Source organism: Hemitrygon akajei, chromosome 17, assembly GCF_048418815.1.
Source record: "Hemitrygon akajei chromosome 17, sHemAka1.3, whole genome shotgun sequence".
Classification (NCBI taxonomy): Eukaryota; Metazoa; Chordata; class Chondrichthyes; order Myliobatiformes; family Dasyatidae; genus Hemitrygon; species Hemitrygon akajei.
This window is the reverse complement of record NC_133140.1, coordinates 78,003,438-78,017,345: the sequence shown is the minus strand read 5'-3', so window position 1 is coordinate 78,017,345 and position 13,908 is coordinate 78,003,438. Positions and strand designations below refer to the sequence as shown.

At 46.8% G+C, this 13,908-nt stretch overlaps 1 protein-coding gene across 5 annotated transcripts in view; it reads right to left on the bottom strand.

Moving 5' to 3' along the window:
- The window catches only part of LOC140740853 (uncharacterized), a 104,720-nt gene that overhangs the window by 22,003 nt on the left and 68,809 nt on the right, over nt 1–13,908 (bottom strand). For 4 of the 5 annotated variants that reach the window (XR_012101949.1, XR_012101948.1, XM_073070411.1 and 1 more), the window contains one exon: nt 118–243. The gene's annotated coding sequence lies outside the window, so the exon portion shown is untranslated. Of the gene's footprint in view, nt 1–117; nt 244–7,445; nt 7,508–13,908 lie in introns of all 5 variants that reach the window. The other variant, XM_073070412.1, reaches the window with a different exon arrangement.

The following is a 13,908-nucleotide window of genomic DNA, read 5'->3' as shown; positions in this document are numbered from 1 at the left end:
AGGGTATATATCAAATATTAATTACAACAGTGCCATTCTTTCACTGTAGCAAAGTCAAAGGGAATATGAAGTCCCATCTCATCGACTATTCATTTCCCTCCACAGATGCTGCCTGACCTGCTGAGTTCTTCCTGTGCTTTGTATGTTTAGTCATATCTCCATTGTTTCCTGACTTGTCTTCCTTCTCCAGGGAGATTAAGGAGATGCAATAACTCCCAGCCTTGCCAGCGACGCCCACATTACCTGAATAAATAATAGAAGAATTATTTTTTTACTAAATTAAAAGTCATAGCAACAGCATTGTGATCATTAATCCAGTCTTGCGTCTCGCTCATCACCTCTGTCAGTTTCTCAATGTACCTCCACGGTCCAATTAGCAAGGCATTTAAATGCAAATGAGGCGATACACTTCTGGATGTGTAGCTCGCGGAGAAAAAGAACTGCAGGATTACACCCTTCTCAGCTAAGCATAGGCACTGAAACACTGCTGAGGAACTGGTCGAGCAAATCAATGCTCCCAGCTACTAAACTAAACAAGCTTTAAATCTTCGACATAATCACAAAGCATTGCAAATGTGATCAAACTCTCAAACACAAGAGATTCTGCAGATGCTGGAAATCCAGAGCAACACACGCAAAACGCTGGAGGAACTCAGCGGGTCAGTCAGCATGTTTGGAGTTTAATAAAGAGTCGATGCAGTGGGTCGAGGTCCTTCATCAGGACTGGAGGTCAAAACTGCCCAGTGCAAAACTGACACAAGCCAACTCGCCATCAAGGACATAGAAGCAGAAAGGTGCTGGAGAGAGGCCAGTAACAGCATGAAGGATCCCACCCACCCTGCTCATGGACTGTTTGTTCCACTCCCATCAGACACTCCTGTACCTAGTGTCACTTTATGTATAGTACTGTTCAAAAGTCTTATGCACACTCACAGATATATATATATATATGTGCACAGTTGTAGTAAAAAACGTACGGTACCTGCAACAACATCAGAGGGACACAGCATCAGATAAGCAGTGTTCACCAGAAAGACATGAAATATAAAATGTAAACACAAGAGATTCTACAGAAGCTGGAAATACAGAATCACAGGTATATAATGCTGGAGGAACCCAGTAGGTCAGGCAGCATCAATGGAGAGGAATAAACAATCCTGATGAAGTGTCTTGATGGGACCTATTCTTTTTACATAGAAACATAGAAAACCTATAGCGCAATACAAGCCCTTCGGCCCACAAAGCTGTGCTGAACATGTCCTTACCTTAGAACTACCTAGGCTTATCATAGCCCTCTATTTTTCTAAGCTCCATGTATCCATCCAGGAGTCTCTTAAAAGACCCTATCGCTTCTGCCTCCACCGCCACCGCTGGCAACCCATTCCACGCACTCACTGCTCTCTGCTTAAAAAACTCTTCCCTGACATCTCCTCTGTACCTGCTTCCAAGCACCTTAAAAATATGCCCTCTCGTGCTAGCCACTTCAGCCCTGGGAAAAAGCCTCTGGGTATCCACATGATCAATGGGAGTCAATTTACGTTATACATCAATGATTTGGATGATGAAAAGGAAGGCTTTGTTGCAAATGATGGGAAGATAGGTAGAGGGCAGGTAGATTTGAGAAAGTAGAAAGGTTACAGAATGACTTAAACAGATTAGGAGAATGGGCAAAGTACTGGCAGATGGAATACAGTGTAGGAACATGTATGGTCATGCACTTTGGTAGAAGAAATAAAATGGTTGACTATTTTCTAAATGGAGACAATTACAAAAATCTGAGGCGCAAAGTGACTTGGGAGACCTAAAGATTAATGTGCAGGTTGAGTCAGTGGTGAAGAAGGTAAATGTGATGTTAGCATTCATTTCAAGAGGACTAGAATAGAAAAGCAAGGACGTAATGTTGAGGTTTTATAAAGCACTGGTGAGGCCTCTCTTTGGAGTATTGTTAGCAGTTTTGGACCCCTTATCTTAGAAAGGGTGTGCTGAAACTGGAGAGGGTTCAAAGGAGTTTCACAAAAATGATTCCAGGATTGAATGGCTTGTTAAATGAAAAGTGTTTGATAGCTCTGGGGCTGTATTCACTTGAATTCAGAAGAATGAGGGGACACCAAATTGAAACCTACCAACTGTGAAAGGCCTTAATTGAATAGATGTGGAGAGGATGTTTCCGATGTTGGGAGAGTCTAAGACCAGGGGACACAACCTCAGAATAGAGGGGCATCCTTTTAGAATGGAGATGAGGAGGAATTTCTATAGCCAGAGGGTGGTGAATCTGTGGAATTCTTTGCCATAGGCAGCTGTGGAGGCCAAGTCTTTATGTATATTCAGGGCAGAAGTTCATAGATTCTTGATTGGTCAGGGTATGAATGCATACGGGGAGAAGGCAGGAGATTGGGTCTGAGAGGAAAATTGGATCAGGTCATGATGAAATGGTGGAGCAGACTTGATGGGCCAAATGGTCTAATTCTTCTCCTATATCATATGGTCTTATGGTCTCAGCCCAAAACAGCAGTTCTTTAATCCTCTCCATAGATGCTGCCAAAGATAAAAAGACACAATTTTTACTAGAAAGAACACAATTTAAAAAAATGAAACAAAAACGATCGAGAGCTTTCTCAGTGTATCTGCCGAATACACTCTTCTTGAGCTTCCAGTCGGATACAGGTGTCAATTTTAACCAACGATTTGATGACAAATTCTGTTTGATGAAGATGGCAGAGTTTGTCATCAGAACGTCAGTTAAAATCAATACCTGTACCCGGCTGTAAGCCCGAGTAGAGCTTAAAGCAAAACAATGTCCTGTTTCATGCCAGCTGTGCAAGGTGGCCATACTGTAGCTAAACAGAGTTAGTAATTATAGTTGTGCCGGTTGGTTCAAGAAGCAAATGCTTGGAGGGAAGTGTCTTTTCTTGAACCAATGAGCACTACCTCACTATTCCTCTTTCATGTTTTTTATTTATTTATGTATGTATGTATGTATGTATGTAAGTAATTATTCTTGCGATTTGTTATGCCTGCTCTATATTGCAGCCACAAAACAACAAACAACAACAGCATTATGAAGGACCCCATGCACCCCTCATACAATCTCTTCTCCCTCCTGCCGTCTGGGAAAAGGCTCCGAAGCATTTGGGCTCTCACAACCAGACTATGTAACAGTTTCCTCCCCTAAGCTATCAGACTCCTCAATCCCCGAAGCCTGGACTGACACCTTGCCCTACTGTCCTGTTTATTATTTATTGTAATACCTGCACTGTTTTTACGCAGTCCTGTGTAGGTCTGTAGTCTAGTGTAGCTTTCTGTGTTGTTTTACGTAATTCAGTCTAGTTTTTGTACTGTGTCATGTAACACCATGGTCCTGAAAAATGTTGTCTCATTTTTACTGTGTACTGTACCAGCAGTTATGGTCGAAATGACAATAAAAGTGATTTGACTTGACTTGACTTGAAATTTCATGACCTATGTCAGTGATAAAAAACCTGATTATGATTCTGACTCAGAAATCTGTTACTGTGGGTGGCCTTTTCCCAGAGCTGAAATGGCTAACATGAAGAGACATAGTTTTAAGGTGCTTGGAAGTAGGTACAAGGGAGATGTCAGAGGTAAATTTTTCACACAGAGAGTGGTGGGTGCATGGAATGCACTGCCAGCAAAGATGATTGAGGCGGATACAATAGAGTCTTTTAAGAGACTCTTAGATGGAACATGGAGCTTAGAAAAATAGAGAGCTATGCAGTAGGGAAATTCTAGGCAGTTTCTAGAGTAGGCTACATGGTCGGCACAGCATTGTGGGCTGAAGGGCCTGTAATGTGCTGTAGAGTTCTATGTTTCTATGCTCTGTACAGCATTCTCCAGCCCAGGACAGCAACATAAAGGACAGAAACTCCTGCATGAAGAAGCATTCACTGGGGCACACTCCTGTCAGAGTGATTCCTGTCCATTCAAACCACTCTGGTCTGTCAAAGTGATGTCTGAGCTTCATAACCTCTCTTGCATATTTGAGCGACCCCTGTCCATTCCGTGGTGTGCATCTACACTTTTTAAAAATAAAAGCAAAGTTCGTTTTATTTCTCACATGTATATCAAAACATGCAATGAAATGTGTCATTTGCATCAACCCAAATCAGCACAGATTGTGGTGGGCAGCCCACAACTCACTAGCAGTAACCATAAGTCATAGGAAAGTGGTTAGAAACTGGAGCAGCAGGAGGAAACACATGCAGTCACCGGAAAAACGTACAAACCCCTTACAGACAGTAGCGGGAATCAAACCACAATCTTACAACTAGCACTGTAAAGTGCTGCATTAACCATAAATGTTGATTTAAGAATTGATATTCAAAGAATCCTTCTTTCCATGTGAATATGAAGGATTCATATATTGGTGAAATGGCTCCTTACTGCCCCCAGCTGGCGATTTTATCCAGTGACAAGCTGGAGGAACAGACAGACAGACAGACTTTATTGATCCCGAGGGAAATTGGGTTTCGTTAACTTAAGAGGGTTGAGCAGCATCTGTGGATGGAAAAGAATTGGCAATGTTTAGGTTGAAACCCTGCATCAAGATTTTATCCAGTAAATAGTTAATAACAGATGACCCCTGTCCTGTCCAGCCAGCCCTGGTTGGTTGGGGTTTTGTTTTAATGAACTCTCTTTAACCGGGGTGATGGAAAAGAGGGAGGCCAGAAGGCAGTGTATGGTGATTATTCCACTTTTCACTGTCTGTTCAGTGTGCTGGTCTCTGGTGCTGGGTGAAGAATTGTTCAGGTCCACCTGAAAATCACTTTGTACTCAAACTGTTTTTCACCAAGCACTCAAAAGTCAAAATTGAGATTATTTTAGTCAGATTGGCTTTCAGCTGATATTTGCCAAAGGCTGGTGAATGGGGCTGAAGTAAAGACTGTTCACAATTTAATTGAGTGCAAGGGTTGGAAAAACTTCTCCAGCGACTATAATCAACGCTAGATAAAATAAAAACATTATTATCAATTTGGAAGAAGAATACTACACCTGAAACTTTAACTTTTGTTCTCGCCACAGATGATTCCCTGCTCCATGGAGTATTTCCAACATTTTCTGTTTCAATTAGTCAGCATGGTTTTGGGCATGGTAGGTCAAGTCCAACAAATCTTATAGAGTTTTCAAGAAAGTTACTTGGAAGGCTGAGGAAGGAAAATCAGCGGTTGTTGTCTACATGGACTCATGCAAGAACTTTTACAAGCTCCCACATGGAAGGTTCAATCACTTGGAATTAGGGATCAGATGGTAAATTAGATTAGACATTGGTTTCACAGGAGAAGCCAGAGAGAATTAGTAGATAGTTGCCCCTCTGACTGAGGCCTGTGTCTAGACGGATGCTACAGGGATCAGTATTGGGTCCATTGTTGTTTGTTGTCTATGTCAATGATCTGGATGATAAGGTGGACAAATGGATCAGCAAATTTGAGAATGACACCAGTAATGAGGTGTACTGGAAAGCTATCAAAGCTTTCAGCTGGAAAAATGGGCAGAAAAATGGGAGATGGAACTTAATGCAGACAAATGTAAGGTGTTGCAATTTAGGAGGACAAACTAGGGTAGGATTTACACAGTGGATAGTAGGGAATTGAGTTGTAGGGCATAGGGGGATCTGCGAATACACATCCATAATTCCTTGAGAGTGGATAATTCCTACAAGGAATAAAACATTGTCATCAAAGATTTTGGAAATGGGATATATTGAATAGTTAGAGAAGACTTTTGGAACCATTTTAACATGTGATTACTGGTCAATGAGCCAATATATATTATTCCTCTGACCTATGAAAAATCCATGAGAATTCTTGTAAAGAGTTCTAGCAAAACGGTTCTTTGAAGCATCAGATATCTGGCATAAAGTTGGTTTACTTATAACTTTTGGAGGCACAGCATGGTAACAGGCCTTCCAGCCCATCAAGCCCATGCTGCCCAATTACACCATGTGACAAATCTACTAAAACTATAAGACCATAAAATATAGGAGCAAAATTAGGCCATTTGGCCCATCGACTCTGCTCTGCCATTTCATCATGGCTGATCCATTTTCCATCGCAGCCCCAATCTCCTGCCTTCTCCCTGTATCCCTTCATGCCCTGACTAATTAAGACTCTATCAACCTCTGCCTTAAATACACCCAATGACTTGGCCTCCACAGCCACTTGTGGTAATGAATTCCACAAATTCACTACTCTCTGGCTAAAGAAATTCCTCCTCATCTTTATTCTAAAAGTACATCCCTCAATTCTGAGGCTGTGTTCTCTGGTCTCAGACACTCCCAACCTAGGAAACATCCTCTCCACATCCATTCTATCGGGGCCTTTCAGGAAAGTAACCACAGCGGGAGGGGTGCTTGATATGTTGACTGCTTTCCTGAGAGAGCAGGAGGCGGAGTCAATAGAGAGAAGGTTAGTTTGCGTGATGGACTTGGCTATGTTCACGACTTTCTGTGGTTTCCAATAGATTGGAGATCTGGCACAGTAACAAGCTCTTCTGCCCCAGTGAGCCTGCACTGCCCAGTTACAACCACGTGAACAATAAATGATTAAAGATAGTGGTCAAAATGAGCCATGGTCAGTGGTGCTGTCATAGCATTAGGCTAACCGTCATGCTACTGTGGATTTTTTGTAGATTTAGATAGTGTAGCTGAAACTACTCTGGACTGACCTTTGGTTCTTCAACACTTCCCTCACTCACTCAAACCATCATTAGTTTAGTTTATTGATTTCTCTTGCATTTACGCTACCACAGCGCTTTCTCCACCCCCCTCTCCCGTTCCCTGCATCTTATATTCTGTTTGATCTTAAACACGAGAGCTGGATTTCCAAGGTAGCACACACAACACGCTGGAGGAACTCAGCAGGTCAGGCAGCATCTATGGAAATGAATAAGCAGTTGACGTTTTGGGCTGAGAAACTTCTTCAGGACAGAAGAAAGGGGGAAGAGGCCAGAATATAAAGGTGGGGGGACGAGATGGAGGCAAGCTAAAAGATGAACCTAGGTGAGTGGGAAAAGTCAAGGGCTGGAGAAGAAGGAATCCGATAGGAGAGGAGAGTGGACCACAGGAGAAAGGGGAGGAGGAGGGGACCCAGGGGAAAGTAATAGGCAGGTGAGAAGAAGCGAAAGGTCAGAGTGGATAATAGAGGAAGGGGGAGAAATTGTTCACCAGGACTGTTTTTTTTAAATGATGATCCGAATTGCTTTCTCCCTCAACATGATGCCTAATGAGCTTTTCCAACACTTTCATTTCTGTTTCGGAGAAACTGGAAGATGTGGAGATTTGGGACAAATCTTGAGAATGGTTTAAAAGAAGTCCAAAGGGTAATGAGTAGTGGCTTTGTTTTCAAATTCAGCATCCACTGCCATTGTGGAATAAAGTCAGATTTATTCTGCTTGTCCGAAAACTACATATACCACACTGTTACACTCACAGCTGATGTACATCTGAGGGTGTGATGTCGTGATATCGTGATCCTCTTCTGCGGCATACTCACTAAACCAAAAAGAAAAGGTTAGGGCTGGTGAATTCTGGCAGAAGCAAAATTATATGGTGCAGTGAGTCTTAATTACTGTCAAAAAATCTCTGGCTTGAAATAAGTAATATTCAGGAGATGGAGCCACACTTCAGAGCTGAATTATTGTTAGAATTTTAAAAATATTGAACAGTTTTATTTTCTCACCCTTCTTTGAAAAGAATAGGCTTTTCAGCTCACCATGTTGTGCTGAACTACACTATAGCAGATAAACGTCTAACTAAACTAATCCCTTCTGCCTTCACAATATCTATATCCCTCCATTCTTTGCACGTTCTCTGGATCTGAGAGCCTCTTATTTGCCTCCACTGCCACCCAGGCCAGCGCATTTCCTGCACACAAACTTTCTGTAAAAGCGTTTGTCCTACACGCCTCTTTTGAATGTATGACCTCTCAGCTTAAATGCATGCTCTGTCGCATTAGACACTTCAACTCCGGAAAAACGATTCTGTCTACTCTATGCGTCTCATAACCTTATATGTTTCTATCATGCCTTTCCTCAGGCTCTGTTGCTCCAGATAAAGCACCAATTTGTCCAACTCCTTATAGCTCAGGCCCCCTAAACCAGGCAGCAGAAACTCTTCGACACTCTCTCCAAGATCCTCCACACCTTGTGGTGACCAGAATTAAATGTAATATTCAAGATGTGATTCAACTGAACTTTTCTCTTTTAAATACCGTCAGGTCGGTGATCTTACCTTCATCATCCAAGGATCCCAGAGATGTACAACTCATGGTAAAAGGAAGATCCTAGATGCCTCATTCTTAAATGATTACACTGTGGCGACCCACTTCCTAGCGCACTCGAACCGACTCACAAATAGCCAGCGCGCCGGCACAAAGGCCAGTCCCAAAAGGGCGCCAGGTCTGCTTCACCAACAAAGGGAAAAGCCTGCGGGGGATTGTGAGTACGTGCCCCCGACAGCATCCGCGCCCAGGGAGGGTGGGATCAGGGAGGCTTTAAAGCAAGGCTGTGAAGTTTGAATAAAATCTTCTTTAACTGCAGTTTACCGACTCCGTGTTGTTATTTTAGCGCTGCGTGTAGCACACCGCTACAATTGGTGACCCCGACGGTCCAAACGATTTTTGGACCGGAGATGACCGACGCCGCATCTGTTCATGCGGTTTCGTTGGAACTGCCAAGCTTCTGGACGCTGCGACCTCACCTATGGTTCCAGCAAGCAGAAGCCCAATTCCACGTTCGGCAGATAACCTCAGAGAACGCACGTTACTACTACGTGGTGAGCTCCCTCGACCAGGACACAGCGGCCCAGGTTGAGGAGTTCGTACAGTCTCCCCCAGCGGACGACAAGTACACGGAATTCAAAGCCCTGCTCATAAGGACTTTCGGACTCTCATGGCGCGAGCGGGCTGCCCGTTTACTGCACCTGGATGGCTTGGGAGACAGACCTCCATCGGCTTTAATGAATGAGATGTTGTCTCTGGCTGGCGGACACCAACCCTGCCTCATGTTTGAGCAGGCATTCCTGGAGCAGCTGCCCGAGGACATACGCCTGCTGCTGTCCAACGCGGATTTCAGCGACCCCCGGAAGGTGGCAGCCCGGGCGGACTTGCTGTGGAACGCCAAGAAGGTGAGTGGGGCGTCCATTGCACAGATCACCAGGCCATGCTCCCAGCAGCAAACCAGACCAGGCCCGGCCACAGAGCCCGCTAACCCCAGAGGCAGGGGTGAGGAGCCCAACGAACAATGGTGTTTCTACCACCAGCGGTGGGGCGCAGAAGCCCGCCGCTGTAGCCCGCCCTGCAAGTTCCTGGGAAACGCCAGGGCCAGCCATCACTGATGGCTACGGCGGCTGGCCATCAGTATAGCCTCCTGTATGTCTGGGACAAGAGGTCGGGACGCCATTTTTTGGTCGACACCGGTGCGGAGATCAGCGTCTTACCTCCGACGAGTTACGACACCCGCAACAGGGCACCGGGTCCCCCCCAAGGGCCGTGAACGGCAGCACAGTAAGGACCTATGGCACCCGTACGGTGCAGCTACAGTTCGGCTCCAGCCGGTTCACGTGGGACTTCACACTGGCCGCCGTAGCCCAACCGCTTCTGGGTGCGGATTTTTTGCGGGCTCACAGCCTGCTGGTCGACCTGCCGAGGCAGAGACTGGTCCATGTCGAGACCTTTCAGACGTTCAAGGATCTTCTCCAAGGTAGACCTCGTCCGGGGATACCATCAAATCCCGATGCATCCGGACGACATCCCCAAAACGGCTCTCATCACCCCTTCGGCCTTTTCGAGTTCCTCCGCATGCCATTCGGCCTGAAGAATGCCGCACAGACGTTCCAGCGGTTAATGGACACGGTGGGACGCGACCTGGACGTCGCATTCATCTATTTGGATGACATCCTCATAGCCAGCAGCAGTCGTCAGGAGCATCCGTCCCACCTCCATCAACTCTACGCCCAACTGAGTGAGTACAGTCTAACAATCAACCCGGCCAAATGCCAGTCCGGGCTCGACACCATCGACTTCCTGGGCCACAGGATTACTAGAGATGGGGCGACCCCTCTGCCCGCTAAGGTAGACGCGGTCCGCCATTTCCCCCGACCAACCACAATCAAAGGCCTTCAGGAATTCATAGGTATGGTCAATTTCTACCACCGCTTCCTCCCTTCAGCTGCCCGAATCATGCACCCCCTGTTCGCCCTGATGTCAGGTCCGGGTAAGGACATTACCTGGGACGAGGAGTCCGCCGCTGCTTTCATTCAAACGAAGGAAGCCTTGGCGAATGCCGCAATGCTAGTGCACCCCAGAATGGACGTCCCTACCGCCCTCACAGTGGACGCATCTAACACGGCAGTCGGTGGGGTACTGGAGCAACTCATCACGGGTCGCTGACAACCCCTGGCGTTTTTCAGCAAACACCTGCGACCGCCCGAGCTCAGATACAGTGCTTTCGACCGGGAACTGTTGACGCTATACCTGGCAATCCGGCATTTCAGGTACTTCTTAGAAGGTAGGCCCTTCACCGCGTTCACGGACCACAAGCTGCTTACCTTTGCGTTCATGAAGGTGTCCGATCCCTGGTTGTCCCACCAGCAGCGTCATCTGTCCTACCTCTCTGAATACACAATGGACGTCCGGCAAGTCTCGGGTAAGGACAATGTCGTGGCGGACGCCCTCTCTTGCCCTAACATTCACGCCCTTTCCCAAGAGGTAGACTTTGAGGCGCTGGCAGAGGCGCAGCAGGCAGACGAGGAGATCCCGAGTTACAGAACCGCAGTCTCCGGTTTGCAGCTCCAGGACCTCCGCGTAGGCCCAGGTGAGAGGACCCTTCTCTGTGACGTCACCACCGGCCTACCCCGTCCCGTCATCCTGGCAGCCTGGCGGCGGCGCATTTTCAACTCCATTCATAACTTAGCGCACCCCTCCATCAGGACAACCGTCCGGATGGTCTCCAGCAGGTTCGTTTGGCACGGACTCCGCAAGCAGGTCAGTGAATGGGCCAGAACGTGCATGCACTGCCAAACAGCCAAGGTGCAGCGGCACACCAAAGCTCTGCTGCAGCAGTTCCACCCCACCCACCGGTGTTTTGACCACATTCATGTGGATATCGTGGGCCCCCTGCCAGTCTCACGAGGAGCGCGGCACCTCCTCACTATCGTGGACCGTTCACCGACACCACCTCTGAATCTTGCGCCCGGGCACTGATCGCCACCTGGGTATCTCGCTTTGGTGTACCGGCCCACATTACCCCCAACAGAGGCACCCAGTTCACCTCCAGCCTGTGGTCAGCGATGGCCAGCCTGTTGGGGACTCAGCTGCACCACACCACTGCCTACCACCCACAGTCGAACAGACTGGTGGAGCGTTTCCACCGTCACCTGAAGTCGGCTCTCATGGCCCGCCTGCGAGGAGCCAACTGGGCGGACGAGCTTCCCTGGGTCCTACTCGGCATCCGCATGGCGCCCAAAGACGATCTGCACACCTCATCGGCCGAGTTGGTGTACGGCGCACCCCTGGTCGTCCCCAGGGAGTTCATACCAGCCCCAAGGGGGCAAGAGGAAGAACCTGCAATGGTCCTGAGCAGACTACGCAAGAGGCTCGGTGCCCTGGCCCCCATACCCACCTCGCAGCATGGGCAGAACCCGACCTGCATACCCCAAGACCTGCAGAACTGTAAGTTTGTGTTTGTACGAAGGGGCAGGCATCGGCCACCACTGCAACAGCCCTACGAGGGGCCGTTTACGGTGCTCAGGAACAACGGGTCCACGTTCATGCTGGACGTTGGGGGGAGAGAGGAGGTTTTCACGGTGGACCGACTCAAACCGGTCCATGTGGACTTGGCGCAACCGGTCGAGTTTCCGGCACCGCGGCGCAGAGGCCGACCTCCCAAACAGGGTCCGGCCCAGACCGTGGACATTGGGGAGTGTATCGCCAGTTCTGGGGGGGCAGGGTTATGTGGCAACCCACTTCCTAGCGCACTCGAACCGGCTCACAAATAGCCAGCGCGCCGGCACAAAGGCCAGTCCCAAAAGGGTGCCAGGTCTGCTTCACCAACAAAGGGAAAAGCCTGCGCGGGATTGTGAGTATGTGCCCCCTACAGCATCCGCGCCCAGGGAGGGCGGGATCAGGGAGGCTTTAAAGCAAGGCTGTGAAGTTCGAATAAAATCTTCTTTAACTGCAGTTTACCGACTCCGTGTCGTTATTTTAGCACTGCGTGTAGCACACCGCTACAACACCATCTTATCTTGGAACCATGTCTCTTCATTTCAAATTCTCCCACTGGTGGAAATATCTCAACATCTACACTTAAATTTTATTTTATTATGAGGATATAACATCTATTTAAGCAGGAAAATTACAATCACAATTGAGATGGAAAACCATTGTTAAAAAAATATGCATGAAAAAGGGGTGCCACAGTAGCGCAGTGGTTAGTGTGACGCTATTACAGCTCAGCATGTCAGAGTTCAATACCAGTATCCTCTGTACATCCTCCCCATGGAATGCATGGGTTTTCTCCAGGTGCTCGGATTTCCTCCCACAGTTCTAAGACGTAATGGTTAATAGGTTAATTGGCCATTGTAAGTTGGCCTGTGACTGAGTTAGGGTTAAATCGGGAGGGGCTGGGCAGCGCAGCTCGAAGTGCTAAAAGAGCCTATTCAATTCTGTATGTCAAAAATAAAGTCAAATAAAAATAATGAGACTGGATAGGCTGAATGCAATGGGGATGGTTCTTTTGCACCCCAGTCATGTATTGGTCAACATGGATTGCAGGGAAAGTTTGTAAATCTGGTAGAAACAAACTTTGGGAATTGTGAGGATGGAGTGCCACTGGAAGTGTGGGGTACAGGTGCCAGAGAAGGAGTGTAAGGGGTCGGGCGGCTGGTGACGTAGGTGCAGAAACACCCAGACATGAGACACCAGGCAAGGTCATTTGATTCCAAACAATTGGTTTATTGATCATTATAGAATGTCTCTCTGGTGCTTCCCTCTCCCTTTCCCTTTTCTCAACCCCTCTCCCTGCCTCCATCCCACTCTCAGTCCACAATAGAGACCCATACCAAAATCAGATTTATTGTCACTCACATGTGTCAAGAAAGTTGTTTTCTTTATGGCTTCAGTACAGTGCAATACATCAGATTACTAGAGTACTTTACAAAGGTCTTATGCACCCTAGCTATATACATGTGCCTGAGACTTTTACACAGTAATATAAATGTTATTGAACCAACCTGCAACCTACCCCTGTGCAGCAAGGCATTGATCATCTTTCACTAAAATGGACCGCTTTTTATTTAAGTAGTGTTGTTTCTTGGAAAACGCATGCATTATTTATGTTTAATGCATAAAGACAGGAGATTCTGCAGTTGGCAGAAGTGAGTACAGAGCATGACCTAGGTAGCAGGGATCTTTGATGATGCATGCTGCTTATCTATCACAGTGTTTCATGTAGATATGCTCAATGGTTGGAAGGCTTTACCCGCGATGTACTGGGCTGAATCCACTAGCTTTCGTAGGAATTTCTGTTCGAGGACATTGGTGTTTCTATACCAGGCATGAAGCAGTCAGTCAGTACACTCTCCACTGCACATCTGTAGAAGTTTGTTGAAGTTTTAAATGTCATGCACAATACAGCATGAAAATTGACCTTTCTGGCCTTACAAGCCCACCAAATTACAGCCAGGAGACTAACCACTACATCTTTGGAATCTGGAAGGAAACCAAATCACCTGGTTTCCTGTCAATATGACAATGAACCCAACTTTGACTTTGATTTTGACTTTGAAGAGTAGATAGCATGACTGTAAAGAGGAAAAAGATTCATGGAAATGAGACATCATATAACTATAATTATAAAGAAAGAACGACAGCACCTCGCAAGCCTGTGGAGGTATGT